The sequence below is a fragment of the Monodelphis domestica genome, chromosome 5 (assembly GCF_027887165.1).
Source record: "Monodelphis domestica isolate mMonDom1 chromosome 5, mMonDom1.pri, whole genome shotgun sequence".
NCBI classification, from domain to species: domain Eukaryota; kingdom Metazoa; phylum Chordata; class Mammalia; order Didelphimorphia; family Didelphidae; genus Monodelphis; species Monodelphis domestica.
The window spans coordinates 14,558,193-14,573,691 of record NC_077231.1 but is presented as its reverse complement, the minus strand read 5'-3'; the positions used below and the strand labels follow the sequence as shown (position 1 = coordinate 14,573,691).

The 15,499-nt window shown below is 38.6% G+C and overlaps 1 protein-coding gene across 10 annotated transcripts in view; it reads right to left on the bottom strand.

Moving 5' to 3' along the window:
- The window catches only part of PPFIBP1 (PPFIA binding protein 1), a 238,084-nt gene extending 223,386 nt beyond the window's left edge, over positions 1-14,698 (bottom strand). For 9 of the 10 annotated variants that reach the window (XM_001363771.4, XM_016425613.2, XM_056797652.1 and 6 more), the window contains exon 1: positions 14,448-14,698. The gene's annotated coding sequence lies outside the window, so the exon portion shown is untranslated. Of the gene's footprint in view, positions 1-8,080; positions 8,195-14,447 lie in introns of all 10 variants that reach the window. The other variant, XM_056797642.1, reaches the window with a different exon arrangement.
- Between the last annotated feature and the right edge of the window lie 801 nt (positions 14,699-15,499).

Sequence of the window (15,499 nt, the reverse complement as noted above, 5' to 3'; positions counted from 1 at the left end):
CCAGTGTTTCTGTGCTGAACTTGCGGTCTCTTCATCTGCCTCTATGCCCAGGCTGTCTAGGATCTTCTTCAGGTCCTGGGAGTTAGGGAGTCCTTGCTGCTGAGGACAGCCAAAAGGTGGGAGGCAGGCAGCCCAGTAGTACATCCTGATGGTCCATTTTGGATTCATTTCTTATTATTTTTAGTATGAAATAATATATTTATTCTCTCTGAAATGTCTTTGGGCTAGGTATTTAGGGGTGTCTAGAACGAATTAATTGGATTTACATCCATTCAAATGGAAATAATGGCCTTAGTTTTGGTCAGTTTCAGATTCCGGAGGCAAGCCAAGGTTCCAGTGGACTCACTTCTCCCTGCTAATGCAGATGAGGGCAGGAGGGACCATCTGAGTCTCCTACCATTGATAAGAAAGAGCAGAGCATGGCCAAGTTCTCATTCAGAAAATTGCCAAAAGGGATAACTTTGTTTTGATTAGAACTTGCACAATTCTATCAACATCAGACATTTTGGAGTGAGCAGCTATAGATAAATCCACAGAGAACATGGATATAATCTTGCCATTCTACAGTTAGCATCCTTGCCAATGAAAACATGCATGTGCATGTCAAAAATGTGAGTCATGCAGTCTCTAAGGAAATGTATAACTAAGGCTCAAAGAAATACACCTGGTCTGCCTTCACAGTGTAAACCTCAAAATTCCTTAGACTTATAAATGTTGGAAATTTCACCATTGGGATATTTCATACTTGGAAAATTTCTTACTGATAGTCTATTGGAATGGGAACCCCATTGGCATGGGAGGTTCCTTCTCTTCCCTTTTTCAGATTACTTTAGGACAGAAACCTTTTGCTGAACAATGGAAAGGACTTTGACCTATGCTTAAGCATAGAACAGGAATTTCTTTGAATCATGATTGATTTTAGAATTGATACAATGGAGATACTTGGAATAAATCTCCACCCTATTCAGTCCTAACAGGATTGAGTAAGGGCTGCAGCCTAGATCAAAGATTTAATCATTTGAAAATATGACCTTCAACAGACATGTGCAAAAGCCAGAAACCTCTGGGCGGTCCTGGGTTAAGCTAGAGCCTCCATTGGCACAGGGAAATTGATGAACAGTGATTGGTAGATGGGAGAACTGAGAGGAGGAACTTGGATGGTTTCCTTAAAGATAGGAGGGTCTGGAGACTTGAGGGTGGTGGAGGAGTTTGGTCGGGATGATTGCGGTGGACTCGGAGAAGCTTGCGCTGAAGGAAGCTGAAGGTGGGGGCCTCTGAGACTGTTTCTCCATTTTGGTCACGTGAGTGATAGGGACTGATCTCTTTTCTTTGCCCCAGCTATCTAAGGGCTTGGGCCTTTTGGCCCAGCCTAAACAGAAGGGGTATTTAAGCCCTATTCCCTTCTCTCCCTTTTTCTCTCTCTCTATCTCTAATTCCTTTCTTGCTCCTATTGTAATTAAACTCCAAAAAAGGCTGACTGCTGACTTGAGTTTTTCATTTAGGAATTACATAGCTGAATTCCTTGGCGACCTTAAATTAATATATATCAGTCTTTAAAGTGATTCCCTTGTCACAACAGGGAAGGCAAATGTTACCCTTTTAGCATACAATCTTTCCCTTTCCTAAATACCATTGCACATTACCACAGATCACTTATGTGCATTTAAAATCAATGGAAGGTCTCTGTTTATTTTTCTTTTTTTTATTTTATTTAATTGATTAATTTAGAGTATTTTTCCAGGATTACAAAAATCATGTTGTTCACTTTTTCTTGAAATGCTCTTGCCCAATTTCTTTCTTATTGTTTACAAACTAAGAAAAGTCAGGTCAGTCGCTTCTCTAAAAACACTAACGTAAATCTTGGTGGAAGTTATCAACTCAACTCAAACATTTATTGGTAACAACATGAGATAGTGAATAGAAAACTCGCTAAGTCATGAAGACCTCAAAGCCAAGCCAGTGGAGCAAAGTAGCAAGTCACCCTGTGGGAGAAAAGAGGCAACCACCACCACCTCCCCTCAGATCCCAGTGGAGGTAGTCCAGAACCTTGAAACCCAGAGCCTTGGGAAGGGCAGTGTCCCCAGCTGATTAACCCTCTTTCCAGTAATAACCCTGCAACCATCATTGACAGGAACAAGATTGTGGAAAGGGAGACAGCCAGACCCACCAACCAGTGACCCCCTGCAACTTCCTAGTGCCATAGACAACTGTATTAACTACAAATTATGGACTATTTACAACCCTCCAGATCTATTATATATAGAAATAGCTTCCTTTCTCTACTAGCTTCCTATATAGATGATAAATCACAGGTAAAACCAAAATTATGCAGCTTATGCCCATTATGAGTGCTAAGGGGTATGCAAACACAAAGAGCCTTTGTCCATAAACAATTTTGCATCCTATAGGAAGCTTAAATAGATAAATTATATAGGAGGGGGAGTGGGAAGGAGAGGGAGAGAGAGAGAGAGAGAGAGAGAGAGAGAGAGAGAGAGAGAGAGAGAGAGAGAGAGAGAGAGATTTTAGTAAAAAAGGGAACTACCAATTAGAGAAAATTCACTGGGGCTGAACTGTGAAGAAAGAAAAGGATTCTGAAGGTGGGTAAAAATCTAGAAAGGGAAGTAGTGATTACAAAGATTCAGTAAGGGAAATAATGAAAAAATAACAGGAATGAAGGCAAAATAACACTTCCAGATTTCAAACAATAATATAAAACAGCAACTATCAAAACTATTATGTTGAAAATTAGAAAAAGTGGATCATTCAACAGACTTGATAAGGAAGAATCAGAAGTAACTGAACTCAATAACTCAGTGTTCAACTCAAAAAATATCATTTAGGAAAGAATGCCTTATTTGATAGGAACTTTTGGGAAAAGTGGAAAGCAGTGTGGCAGAAATACAAAATCAAAATGAATCAATGACCTAAATCTTTAAAGATCATACCATTAAAATTACAAGAGATGTAATTGGTCTCATATACTTCATGGCTTATGTGACCCTGGGCAAGTGACTTGACCCCAATTGCCTAGCCCTTACCACTCTTCTTCCTTGGAACCAATATTTAAAATTGACTCCAAGGCAGAAGATAGAGATGCAAACCATCTATCTTTCATAGCTATGAGAAGAGGGTGAATTCTTAACCAAAGGAGAGATAATAGATTATTTTTTATTTTATATATTTAAAAGCTTTTGTACAAAAATTAAAATATCCTGAATAACAAATGAAATAGTAATTCAGGGGAATTTTGTACCAAATATTTCTGATAAAGGTTTGATATCAAAGATACACAGAGGGAGAAGCTGGGTAGCTCAGTGGATTGAGAGCCAGGCCTAGAGACGGGAGGTCCTAGGTTCAAATCTGGCCTCAGACACTTCCCAGCTGTGTGATCCTGGGCAAGTCACTTGACCCCCATTGCCTAGCCCTTACCACTCTTCGGCCTTGGAGCCAATACACAGTATTGACTCTGAAGACGGAAGGTAAGGGTTTTTAAAATAAAATGAAAAAAAAGATACGCAGAAAAGTAGTAGGAATTCCCCAATAATTAAGTGATCAAAGAATATGGGGGGAAAGTACAGTTCTGAAATAACAGCAAATCATTAACATATGAAAGAATATTATGAAAGAAATGCAAATCAAACAATTCTGTGGTTTCATCTCATACTCATAATGACAAAGGATGGGAAGAATCTATTTTTGAAAAATTTTAGCAAAATAGGCATATTGCTATATTGTCCATGGAGTTGCAATGTTCCACCTTGGAACAGCAATTCCAGAAAAAAATTCAGAATTACTCACATAAATAAATAAGATGTCCATATCTTTTGACCCAGAAATTCCACACCTCAAGGAGGTCACTGACATAAATAAAGGATTTATATGCATCAACATTCTGTGGTGACAAAGAACTAGAAATGCAATAGATAGTCATCAATTGAGAAATAAACATATTTTGGAACAAGTATAATGGAATATTATTGTGCTATAAGAAATGACAAACATGATGAAAACAGAAAAGCATGGGAAAGACTTAAATGAATTGATACAAAGGGAAGTTACTAGAACCAGGAAAATAATACATACAATGACTCCACACAGTGTAAAGAACTACCACCATAAAGCCATGAAAACAATATTATAAAATAATGATGACCAAATATGGTCCCAAAGAAAAGATGAAAAAATACTTCCCTTCTTCACTTGCATATGTGGGGATCCAGGGATGTAGAACCTTGCATATCATGTAAAACTTAATAATTTAACTTCTTTTATCCTTTTTTACTTTGTTATAGGGGATGTTTCTTTGAGAGATAAGGATAGTATGTAATAAGAATTAGAAGACTAAAATCATACTCTTTTACCAACTGATCCCATTACTCAGGAAATGCCCTAACGGCATAATTTAAGGGAATACAAAATATCTGTAACTGTTTTAGTACCAATAGTAAAAAACAACCTGACATATACCTAATATTTCGGTAATGATTGGAAAGATTGTGCCATATCATTATAAATGACAAGGAAGACAAACATATGAAAATGAAAAATTAGAATAATGAAAAGTAAATACAGCAGAACCAGGAAAGCATAAATAATATCACTTGTGACTATGTATATCTACAATGTTATCTGTATAAGTGTACAAAAATAACAAAGATTAGAAAATTAAGTTTATTGTTATTAGTTTGTTAAGAAATATTTTAGTATAAATAGTTCTGATGCCAGTTATATTAGTATTTATTTTTGCTTTTATTTTTATTCAGTTTTATTGATGTTATTTTAATTTAAAAAATCATTTAAAAACCCAACAAAACAAAATTCAGTACCATTTCATCAAAACAGGTCATGCTAAACTAACCTCCTTTTCTTTTCTGATAGCATTACTCAACTTGCAGATGAGGGAAATGCTTTAAATATAGTCTAACTGATTCAACAGTTGGATGTGACAGTCAAAGAAGTTTTGATTTTTTTAAATTTTGATTTGGAGCTAGATTAGAGTAGTAAAGCTATCAAGAATAAGGAGTCCCTCCACTTGCAGTATTTTATCAGGCTTCATCTGGAGTACTGTGTTCAATTCTCAGCATTATTTTTTTTGAAAGGCATTGATAAACTGGATTGTCCGGATAAAGGTAAGTAAGCTAGTGAAAGGCCTTGAGCCTATGTTTTATTTATGAAGATCAGGAACTAGGAATGAAAAAGAGAAGACTCAAGGGAAATATAATAACTCTTTTCAAGTATTTGAAAGATTCTCATATGGAAGATTAATTAGACTTCTTCAGAGCCGGTAATAACATCACAAGTTGCAAAGAGGCAAATTTCAGCTCAAAGACCAAAAGCAGAATGGGCAGTGTTGAGAGGTTCTTTGAAGTCTTCAAATAGAGGCTGAATGGCTACTCATCAGGTAGGTTACAGGGTGAAATCCTTTCATTAATGGATTAGGATAAATAGATGGCCACTGAATTCTCTTCCAATTCAAATTCTGTGATTTTGTGATTCTGTGGATACTCCAAGAGAATAAATGGTGGGAGGTGGCAAATGGAATGCTGAATTCAGGAACAGCTAATATCCTAAATGTTGCCAAAATGTATGTAACATAGGGGATGGCAAGAAATATGGTTCAAACCAGATTGTGAAGAATCATAATTTCCAGATGCCATATGGAGCCATCAAAAGGCTTTGTGCATGGGAATGCCACGGTCAGTTCTGGACCTTAGTATCTTGCTCAAACTTAAATATCAATTAATATATGGAGTTTACAGAGAACAATAAAGAAAGAATGATATTTTGTGAAGTAGTATTTTTGTTGGGTTTTATGAATATTTAACTTACTCAGTAGTGGTATCATCATATCCTCTGACAAGAACTACAACCCCACTGAAATAACAAAAGGGGTGATTTCAGAGAAACCTAGAAATATGTGTATGAAATGATACAGAGGAATATGAGGAGAACCAGGACAATTTATGACAACATACAGTAAAAATAAACAACTTTGAATGCAATGACCAACCAACCAGTTAGCTAATGAATATGTATTAAGCACCTCCACTTGCCAGGCTAAGCCATAAGTATACAAAAAAGCAAAAGACAGAATAGCCTTAAAGAGATCACAATATAATGTGATAATAAGCAAATGTGTACAAACTACTTACAAGATCAATAGAAAATAATTGAGAGGGAAGACACTAAAATTAAGAGGGGCTGGGAAAAGCTTCCTTTAAAGAAAGTCAATAAAACCATAATTCCAAAGGACCAGTGATGAAGAATGCTTCCCATCTACCAACAGAGAGGTGATGGACTCAGTTGGAGAATGAGTCATTTTTTGGACATGACCAATGAAGGAATTAATTTTGTTTAACTATGCATATTTGCTTAAAAGGGGTTTGTTTTCCTTTTTCTCTTCCAAATGGCCAAAAGTGAGAAAGAAGGAAAACAGACTTTTTGCATTCAAAGAAATTTAATTTAATTTTTAAAATACAACCCACTGAGCTTTTAGCAGAATTTGTAAGTACACTGAACATCCAGAAAAACAAATGACATGAATAGTTGCCAATGTGTAGAACCATATATATACCCAGAGCAAAATTATCAGTTCTCCAAAAAGCAGTTTCTATTCCAGTGTGATGACTGATTTATTAATGGAACTAGCCAAACTTTAGCAAAAATAAAAAGCTGATATGACAACAGACACTCTGTTCCACTCAGTTCCCAAAACAACACACAGCCTGGCTAAAGGTACCAGCTCCAGCTGTTCAGTCAAAGGACAAAACACAAAAATCATGGTTTCCTAAAATATATCCTTACAATTGATTCCCCAATTCAAAATACTTCTTTTTTTAGGACCAATATGACTATTTTGTTTGCCCTTTTTAAACCCTTCCCTTCCCTCTTGGAATCAATGGTTCTAAGGCAGAAGGGCTAGGGATTAAGGGGTTAAGTGACTTTGCCCAGGGTCACTCAGCTAGGAAGTACCAGATTTGAACCTAGTCTCTGAGCATGGTTCTCTATCCATTGAGCCACTTTATGACAAAACATCTAATACAATACAAAAACCTTCTGCAAGTACATTCCCTTGATATTATTACTTGAAGGTTTTCCTTTCCAAATGACTCTGGATTCTGTGTTTAGACACAAACAGGAATAAAGTGGGTTATTTTCGTATATCTCAGACTTGTGAAATAAGACATGAGTGAGGCTTTACCTCAATGTTATTCTAAATTTCTCCAGTTCTCCATCTGGCAGAGGCAACAGCTCTCCTTGTTGTGACTGTTGTCTATGACCAAACTGAGATAATAAATTTGGATCAAATCAGTTTCACTTCTGAACAGAAAGCATGTGATTAAATAAAGTCTTGGGCATTTGGGTGGGGAATACATATCTTCCACAGCACTTTCTACAACACTTTGTACATGGTATGTATTTAATAAATAAAAAAGATTTAATAAATACATAGACTTTCATCCAAGTTATATATTTGGGAAGAACCACCCTGTTAGAATCAGAAACTCTAGGGTCAAATTCCAGCCCTGCCACCTACTAGCAAACAGTAACACTAACAATAATAATGTTTGCCAAGCACTTTACAGATATTTCCATTTGAACCTCACAATAACCTTGGGAAGTGGATACTATGGTTATCCCCATTTTACAGTTGAGAAAACTGAGGCACACAAAGGCTATCCTGGGCCATATAACCAGTAAGTGTCTGAGGCAGGATTTGTCTAAGTCCATGTCCAGTGCTCTGTCCACTGTGGCCTGTAACTGCCATGCCTGACATCACTTTTCTGAGATTGTTTCCTCATCGGTAGAAAGGACATAATAATGCTTGCTCTTCTATTATTATGAGCTGTGTGACCCTGGGCTAGTCACTTAAACTGTCTTAATTTCCTCATCTGTAAAATGAACTAGAAAAGGAAATTGCAAACCTCTCCAGGATCTCTGCCAAGAAAATCCAAAAAAAGGGACCCAAAGAGTAGGAAACGTCTAAACAACACAACTATTATCCCACAGGGTAGTAATGAAGAACCTAAACTTTTGTTATTATTTAATGAAGTGACTCAAAAATCAAAGCAGCAGTTACCTAGTAAGGAATCTTGCTTTAAAATTCATATGATTGAACATAAAGTAGTAAGCAAAAGACAAAAACAGCTTTGAAGGCGTAGCAAGCTTGGGGACCAGTCTTCCAGTTCTGAGTCTGTAAATGGTGACATGTGTGAGATAGTTTCACTTTTACTTCATATTCCTTGACATGTATGCTCTGAATTCCAACTCAACTCACCTTTGTGCTGTAAGATGTACAATACATTCCACCCCTATCTCTGTGCCTTTGTGCCTGATTCCTGCAATGGAATGTTCTCCCTTCCACATTTTAGAAGTCACCTCTTTCATGGGGCTTTTCTTGATTTCTCCCAGTTGTTTCCACCACAATCCTAAAACACTGGATTTCTTCGGTCTATGCTCCACATTTATTTATCTGAGAATAGGTTGTACCTGGCCCCAGTGCAATGTGAGAAACCCAAGAACAGGTACTAGTTCACTTTTGCATTTAGATGACCATAATAACCCTTACAGGCATAACCCTGACCCAAGGCAAGTGTTTAATGTTGCTCTTCAGTTATTTAAGTTCTGTCTGACTCTTTGGGAATTCATTTGGGACTTCCTTAGCAAAGATATTGGAATGGAAAGCCATTGCCTTCTCCAGCTCATTTTACAGATGAGGAAACTGAAGTAAATGGGCTCAAATGACTTGCCCAATATACAGCTAGTAAGTGTCTGAAGCTAGATTTGAAGCCAGGAAGGTAAGTCTTCCTGACTCCAAATCTAGCTAGAACATTGTGCCACCTAGCTGCTTGTTTAACAAATACTGGCTAACTCATTGATCAAAATGATTTTCGGCATTGGCTTGGGAGCCTTCCTTAGCAGAGGTTGCTGATCAAGACACTTCATTTGTCAACTCTGGATGACCCCCAAGTTTGGAAAGTTCTGCCACCTCCCCTAACTACTGATCTCTATAAATCTGTAAAACTTTCAATTCCAACTAAAATCCTATCTTCTATGGAAAGATTTCCCTAATCCCTCTTAATTTCAGTGTCTTCCCTTTAGTAATTATTTCCTATTTATGGAATATTTAATTTGCTCTGTATATATTTGTTTGAATGAAGTCTCCCCTATAAAAATGTAAATTCCTGTCTTTTCCCTCTTTTTGTATCCCCAGAGCTTAGCAAAGTGCTTGGCATAAAAGGTGCTTAATAAATGTTAATTAATTGATTTTAATCTATTTAATCTACTGGATCTTCGGAAATTTGTACCCAGAGGTCTGTCTTTTGGGGCTAAACAGAAGAAGCCCAACAACTACCCATCCAACAGACCTTCCAAGGCTTGAAGACATCTGGTATGCTTTTCCTACTTATTCAGGCTTCTCATCATCTAACCTCTCCCCACACACATTTGTCTCTGGCTTCCCCAAAATGTGTAATCTCCAGAACAGTTCAGATCACAACTATCTAGTCCAACCATCGCTTTTTAAAAAGAAACTGAAGTTGAGACAGGTTATGTTACTCACACAAAGTCACACAGCTAGCAAGTGACAGCCAGTATTTGAAGACATACTGTAAATCTTGAAATTTCTCAGACTTGTGAATGTTAAAAATTTCCACATTGAGGAATCCTCCATTGGAACAAATTCCCTACTGGAAACATTCTCCATTTTGATGTGAGAACTTGCCAGGATCAGAAATGGGAGGACCTCTACTCCACCCGTGCTTAAGACTGCTTTAGAGGAGAAAAGTCCTTGCTAAACACTGAAAGTACTTGGACCCATGCTTATAATAAGGCAAGGAGTTCTTTGAGCCATGCCTGTTTTTTAGAATTGATACAATGGGATGCTAGGTACCTAAAAGGGTCAGGCAAGTTTTCTCTTAATGAGATTAGTCGACTCAGCAGCATTCTCTCTGGTTCAGACATACTGAGGAGGTTAGTCGACTTAGCAGGAATTCAGATGGGCTGTCTTTTAGAAAACATCTACGGTGATTGGTAGATGGAAGAATGTAGGGGAGGTGACATAGGGAAAAACCTCCTATATAAGAAAAGGACTCTCTTGAGCAAGGGATCCTTGGAGGCTTGGAGAGGCTTGGAGATCCTTGGATCCTTGAAGATAGATCCTTGGAAGATCTCTTGAGAAGAAGCCCCTTGGGAGGCTGACTCTGGCTGGAACTCCCTCTGGGGAGACTCTGTTCCCCAGACATCCTTGCTTAAGACAAATCTTGTGGCGATCTTAAGGCTTAGGCCTGAGTTGGTCAGGCCTGCCCTGGGCCGACCTATTCTTTTCTCATTAATTCCTTTTCTCTCTCCTTCGCTCTTTCTTTAATTCCTCATTGTATTATTAATTAAATTCTCTAAAAAACCCAGTTGACTTGGGCATATTCATAATTTGGGAATATATTCCCTGGCGACCACCTTATATTTGATTTAAAAACCAAGACACTGTAGTGAAACATTTTCTGCTGTCACAATTTACTCACCCTCTCTTATATCTATCACAATTTATATCTTCCACCATTTTAACTCACTACAGTTTACAACATCAACCATTTTAACTATTACAGTTTATGTCTTCCACTATTTTAATTATAACAATACTCTGACCCAAATGCTACCTATACCACATACCACCATAATCATAATCGTAAAATATTCCTTTGATATTTAATCCAGATAGTTTTTACAGCTCTATAATGTGACTCCTTTAAACACTGTACAAAAACAATTACTGGGATACCCCCTTTCTGCCTATTTCTGAGTCACTTCATTCTGGCGCTCCTTGTCAGGATCATAGATCATGGATTCCTCCAAAGCTTTCATATTTTACAGACTTGTTTTGTCTTTTAAAAGCATCATACAACAAATAATACATTGCTCTTTTTCTATTCAGTATTTGCTGCATGTAGATATGCAAAAAGACAGATTATTCAAATGAATTCAATTCAAAAAATATTTATGGAATACCTACTACATACAAGTACAGTCAATCAGTCAACAAGCCTTCATCAAGTCAGGCACTGTGCCAAATGCTGAGGTTACAAAGAAATGTAAAAAGAGTAAGTGCCTTCAAGGAGTTCACATTCCAATGGGGCTATTATGTGTAAATAAGATGTGTATACAAAAATTGGAGGTAATCTCAAAGGAAAGTAATAGAGCTTTGGAACCAGAAAAGGCCTTCTTTTACAGGATTCCATAGAAGCTCCTCACAGTGAAGAACACCTCAAGAATTGCACTTTAAGATCATTTTGGTAACTGAGTAAAGAATGGATTGGAGTGGGGAAGAGTCTCAATGCAGGGAGACCAAACAAATATAAAATTAAAAAGCTATTTGTGTAATAGGAGGTGATTAGGAGAGTTCTCTTGACCTGCTGGAACTGAGAACCTCCCATGAAACTGGGCATGCATGTTCTGGCTCCATGGGGAGAAACATGGTGCTCTGACTCAATACCTAAGAGGTTGTGCTTAGAATAATACAGCTATACTTTATTCATTCTCATAGACCAATACAGAAAAGATTTTACCTGGAAAAACGCTTCTATAAAAAAGGGTTAGAGAATGCCAGAAAAAGCCTGTTCTTTTCCTTTGGGGTTAGAATCCCAATTTGCGTGAGTCTTTGGGCAAAGGGGTATCTTGGAAAAAGCTAAGTGTCTCAAAGCTACACGTTCAAAAAAAGAGGAAAAGAGAAAGAAGTAGAGACGCTGACATTTCCTTTTAAGACTTCTAAGAGAATAGTTCTTGGTTCAGTCACAATTTGGAGAATTGTGGGATAAGTGGATAATGGGAACAATGAGGACCAATAAGGCATTGCTGCATGATCAGCTCAAAGCACAAATACCCTCCAGAGTATGTTTGTGTAGCTCCATCAGAGATGCCCAATTCAAGGGATCTGACTCCCAAGGATCAACTCCAGTCAGTCAGCTAAAAAAATTAATATCTAACATTTATATAGCATTTACTATGCTCTAAGCACTGTGCTAATTTTTGATCTTCACAACAACCAGAAAGTAGGTGCTATTCTTATTCCCATTTTAGAGATGAGGAACAGAGCTTAAGTGACTGCCTAGGGTCACACAGTTAGTTAAGTGTCTAAGGCAGGATTTGAAATCAAGTCTTCCTGATCCTAGGAAATGAGTCACTGCATCATCTAGCTGCCTCTGCCTAGCCGGCACTGAATCAATGCCAAACGTTGCTAAACACTGGGGTTGGTGGGGTAGAAAGAAAAGCAAAAAATAGTTCCAGCTCTCAAGGAGCTCACAGTCTAATCAAGAAAAACGTGCAAATAACCATAGACAAACAGAATACATACAGGATAAACTGGAAGTAATCTCGGAGGAAAAAAAACACTAAGATTCAAGAGGACTGAAAATAGACTTCTTGCAGAAGGTGAGACTAGCTGAGATAAGAAGGAAGCCAAGGGAAACTAGAAAGTAGAGAGAAGAGAGCATTCTAAAGATTAGAGTATTCTAATCTAAAGGCAACCAGTAGGAAATGGAAGCATGAATTAAAATTAAAAGTAACATCTCTTTGGAGGAGTGTAATGCCCCTAAACAGAAGGCATAAATCTGGTTTGAGTGCACCAAGACGACTTACTGAAAGTCAGCTTATGTTGTCACATCCTGGAAAAAGTTCACTATAACTAACTTTTTCTATCTGCATTCTGGGGATGAGGAATGTAGGATTACATTTTGCCCAGTACAAAAATGTAGACCATGGTTTCAATGCACATGGGACCTTCCAGAAGAATTCTCCATCACTTCTCTAGGAGAAGAAAGTATGATACTAAAAAATGCAATAGATAAGCTTGCTTTTAATTTCAGGAACATCTATTGCTTTCGGTTCTTGTTATATCATTATCAACTGTCTACCATTTGAGTGATATTAACTCCACTCACCTCAAAAATGTGTCTATTCTGTTCTTCCCAGAAGGGCATATATATATATATATAATATAAATTTGATCTTAATCATCTTGGGCAGCAGAATTGCTCAGTTCTTCCATAAACCAACTTAACTAAACAAAATCCTACATTTTCTGATTAATATAGTTTATGAGTACCTTCTGCCTCAACACTTGTTCATTAGAGATTACATTGCATAAAATCTAGGCTGCTTTCTTTCTGATGCCCAAGTCTATGAACCAGCTTTACTCACAATGAAACCAATAACAATTTTCTGCTAGTTGGCTTCTAGTAGTCATGCTCTGAGGAACAATGAAACTACTTTTGATCGTCGTTGCATACTTTTCTTCTTTTTTTTTTTAAAGGAAAAACCTCAAATGCTGGCTGCTGTTGACTCTGATTCAGCCTCTGGGTTAAAATGTCTGGCACAACTGCAAATCACAGCTTCTTGGATGAAGAGAGTTCACAAAAACAAATCTCTTCTTATAGAGGTAGGAAAACCAAGTCTATACTCTGCTTCCAAAAATATATTTTCTCCTTCTCCATTTGATTGGTCTCCTACTAAGCTAGCATGGAGCTAGAAATGATGTTATTCAAAGGAGACATTTGTTCTGGTCCTACATGTTCCAAAACCTTGTTCCCAATAATCACGTAGTTAGAGTGTACCCTTCCAAGTCCCTCTACATTAGTGAGACACTCTACTCCAGAAATAAACCAGAAAGCAGACTCTAATTCAAAGGTTTCTTAGAGAACAGCAAACAAATGTGGGCACTGCAAATCCCTTCTGACTGAAGAACTTGGCAACAGCAAGTTATCCTGGTTTAGAAAATAAGAGGAATGAAGCAGAGAAGACAGAATTCTTCACTAGGTTTTAGAAAGGTGCCTTCCAATGAAGCATAGCATGGACTAGCTGATGAAGTTCCCAAGAGGGCTATGATTCAACCGCCTAAATTGAATTTCTCATATCCTGTCTGGTGTTCTACACTATGCATAGTGGAAATACTGAAGAACAAGGGGGGGAAATTTCTTCCTTGAAAAGTAATTTCTAAATAAACTGGCTGGGAAAAAAAAAAAAAGACCTAGAGGTACTCTTTTCTCTAGCTCTAGATAAAATTTTTTTCCTCCCCTTCCCGACCACCTCCCTAGATTGGGGTGGGAATGATCTGTGGGTGGGAGTGCTGGAAGGAAGGAAGATTGGGGGGGGGGGGGAGGCAGAGAGAGAGGACAGAAAGAGCAGCCCTCGCGTTTTCAGACCTTCGGGAATTTTCCATGTAGAAAGCCAAAATGAAGGCCAATAGATAAACTACACCCTTCCCACTCTCCCCACCCCACCCCCAACTTCCCCAAAGTGAATGTTCCCGTTCAAAAACAGGGAGGGAATTGGAGAAGGAAATCAAGCCCTGGAAGAGGAGGAGCGGCAGCTGCAGAGCCCAGCAGCGGAACACACGCTCTACACACCCACCATGCTACCTCCCTCCCTTCCCCTAAAGTGCCCCCAAACAAGTTTACCTGCGTGTAAAATCGCCAGCAGCGTTCCCAAAGTTCTCGTTCACTTCCCCTGGGGAGTCATAAGCTCGGCGCTCTGGTCCTCTACAGGTTTGCAAGGTATTAATTCTTTGGCTTCTCCTGCCTGGGTTTGGCCAACCTCTCTCCCTCTCGCACCATGTCAGGAATCCGGGAAGGCTGGGAGCTGACATCACTCCCCGTTCCAGGTACCTCCCTCCTCCCACTGCCTCCTTCTCTCCTCCCCCGCCCTCCACTAGCCAAAGAGAGTCAGGAAACGGGGTGGAGTTGACTGCCCGTAAGCCCCAGCTGATTGGGTCTATGAAAAGTCACTCAGAGAGAGTCAACTCATTTTGTACATTCCAAACCGGGCGAGACTTCGCCTGGAAGTAGTGGGTGTAGATGACAAAAAAAAAGAATGTTGGTTTTCCTGCGGAAAGAAGTAGTCCCCCTGGAGACCACTGTCCCAAAGTTTTGGACGTCTTTTGGTTTCGTTTCCTTGCACCCAGAGCCAAAATGAAATTAAACCACCGAAATCCCACGTGCTAGCAACAATTGCTTCGGTGCCAGGTCCTAGTCTTAATGGACGTACCCAAGGGTGAGCTTTGATTGTCCTACAGCCAAAGAATACCGCACATCATCCCTCCACCTAAGGTTCCGGTACATCTGGATTTCCCCAGAGAGGTCATCCAAAGCTTAAAACAAAACAAAGAGCCACCTCCTCCCAGGAATCCCTGAGTGGGATCCTTAGCTTCTTGCTCTCGTCTAGTGAGGTCTGACTAAATGAGTATGTGGCTGCCTTTGCCTTTCAGCAGTAAAAATAAAAACAAATACTAACAAAAAAAACTTCGCATCTCCCGAGCAGAGACCACAAAAAAAAATAGCCTCAGGGAGAAAGACTGCAGTAATTTAAGGGCTATCGTTAAATTTGTCATTTTAATGCATTAGTGAGGGACTAGCTAATAATTGCACCGAAGAACCCATATGAGGGTAATTGAATATCTGGAGAGCCAAGTAAGGTGGCTAGACTATCACTTAAAGAGAAACCAATTTGTGCT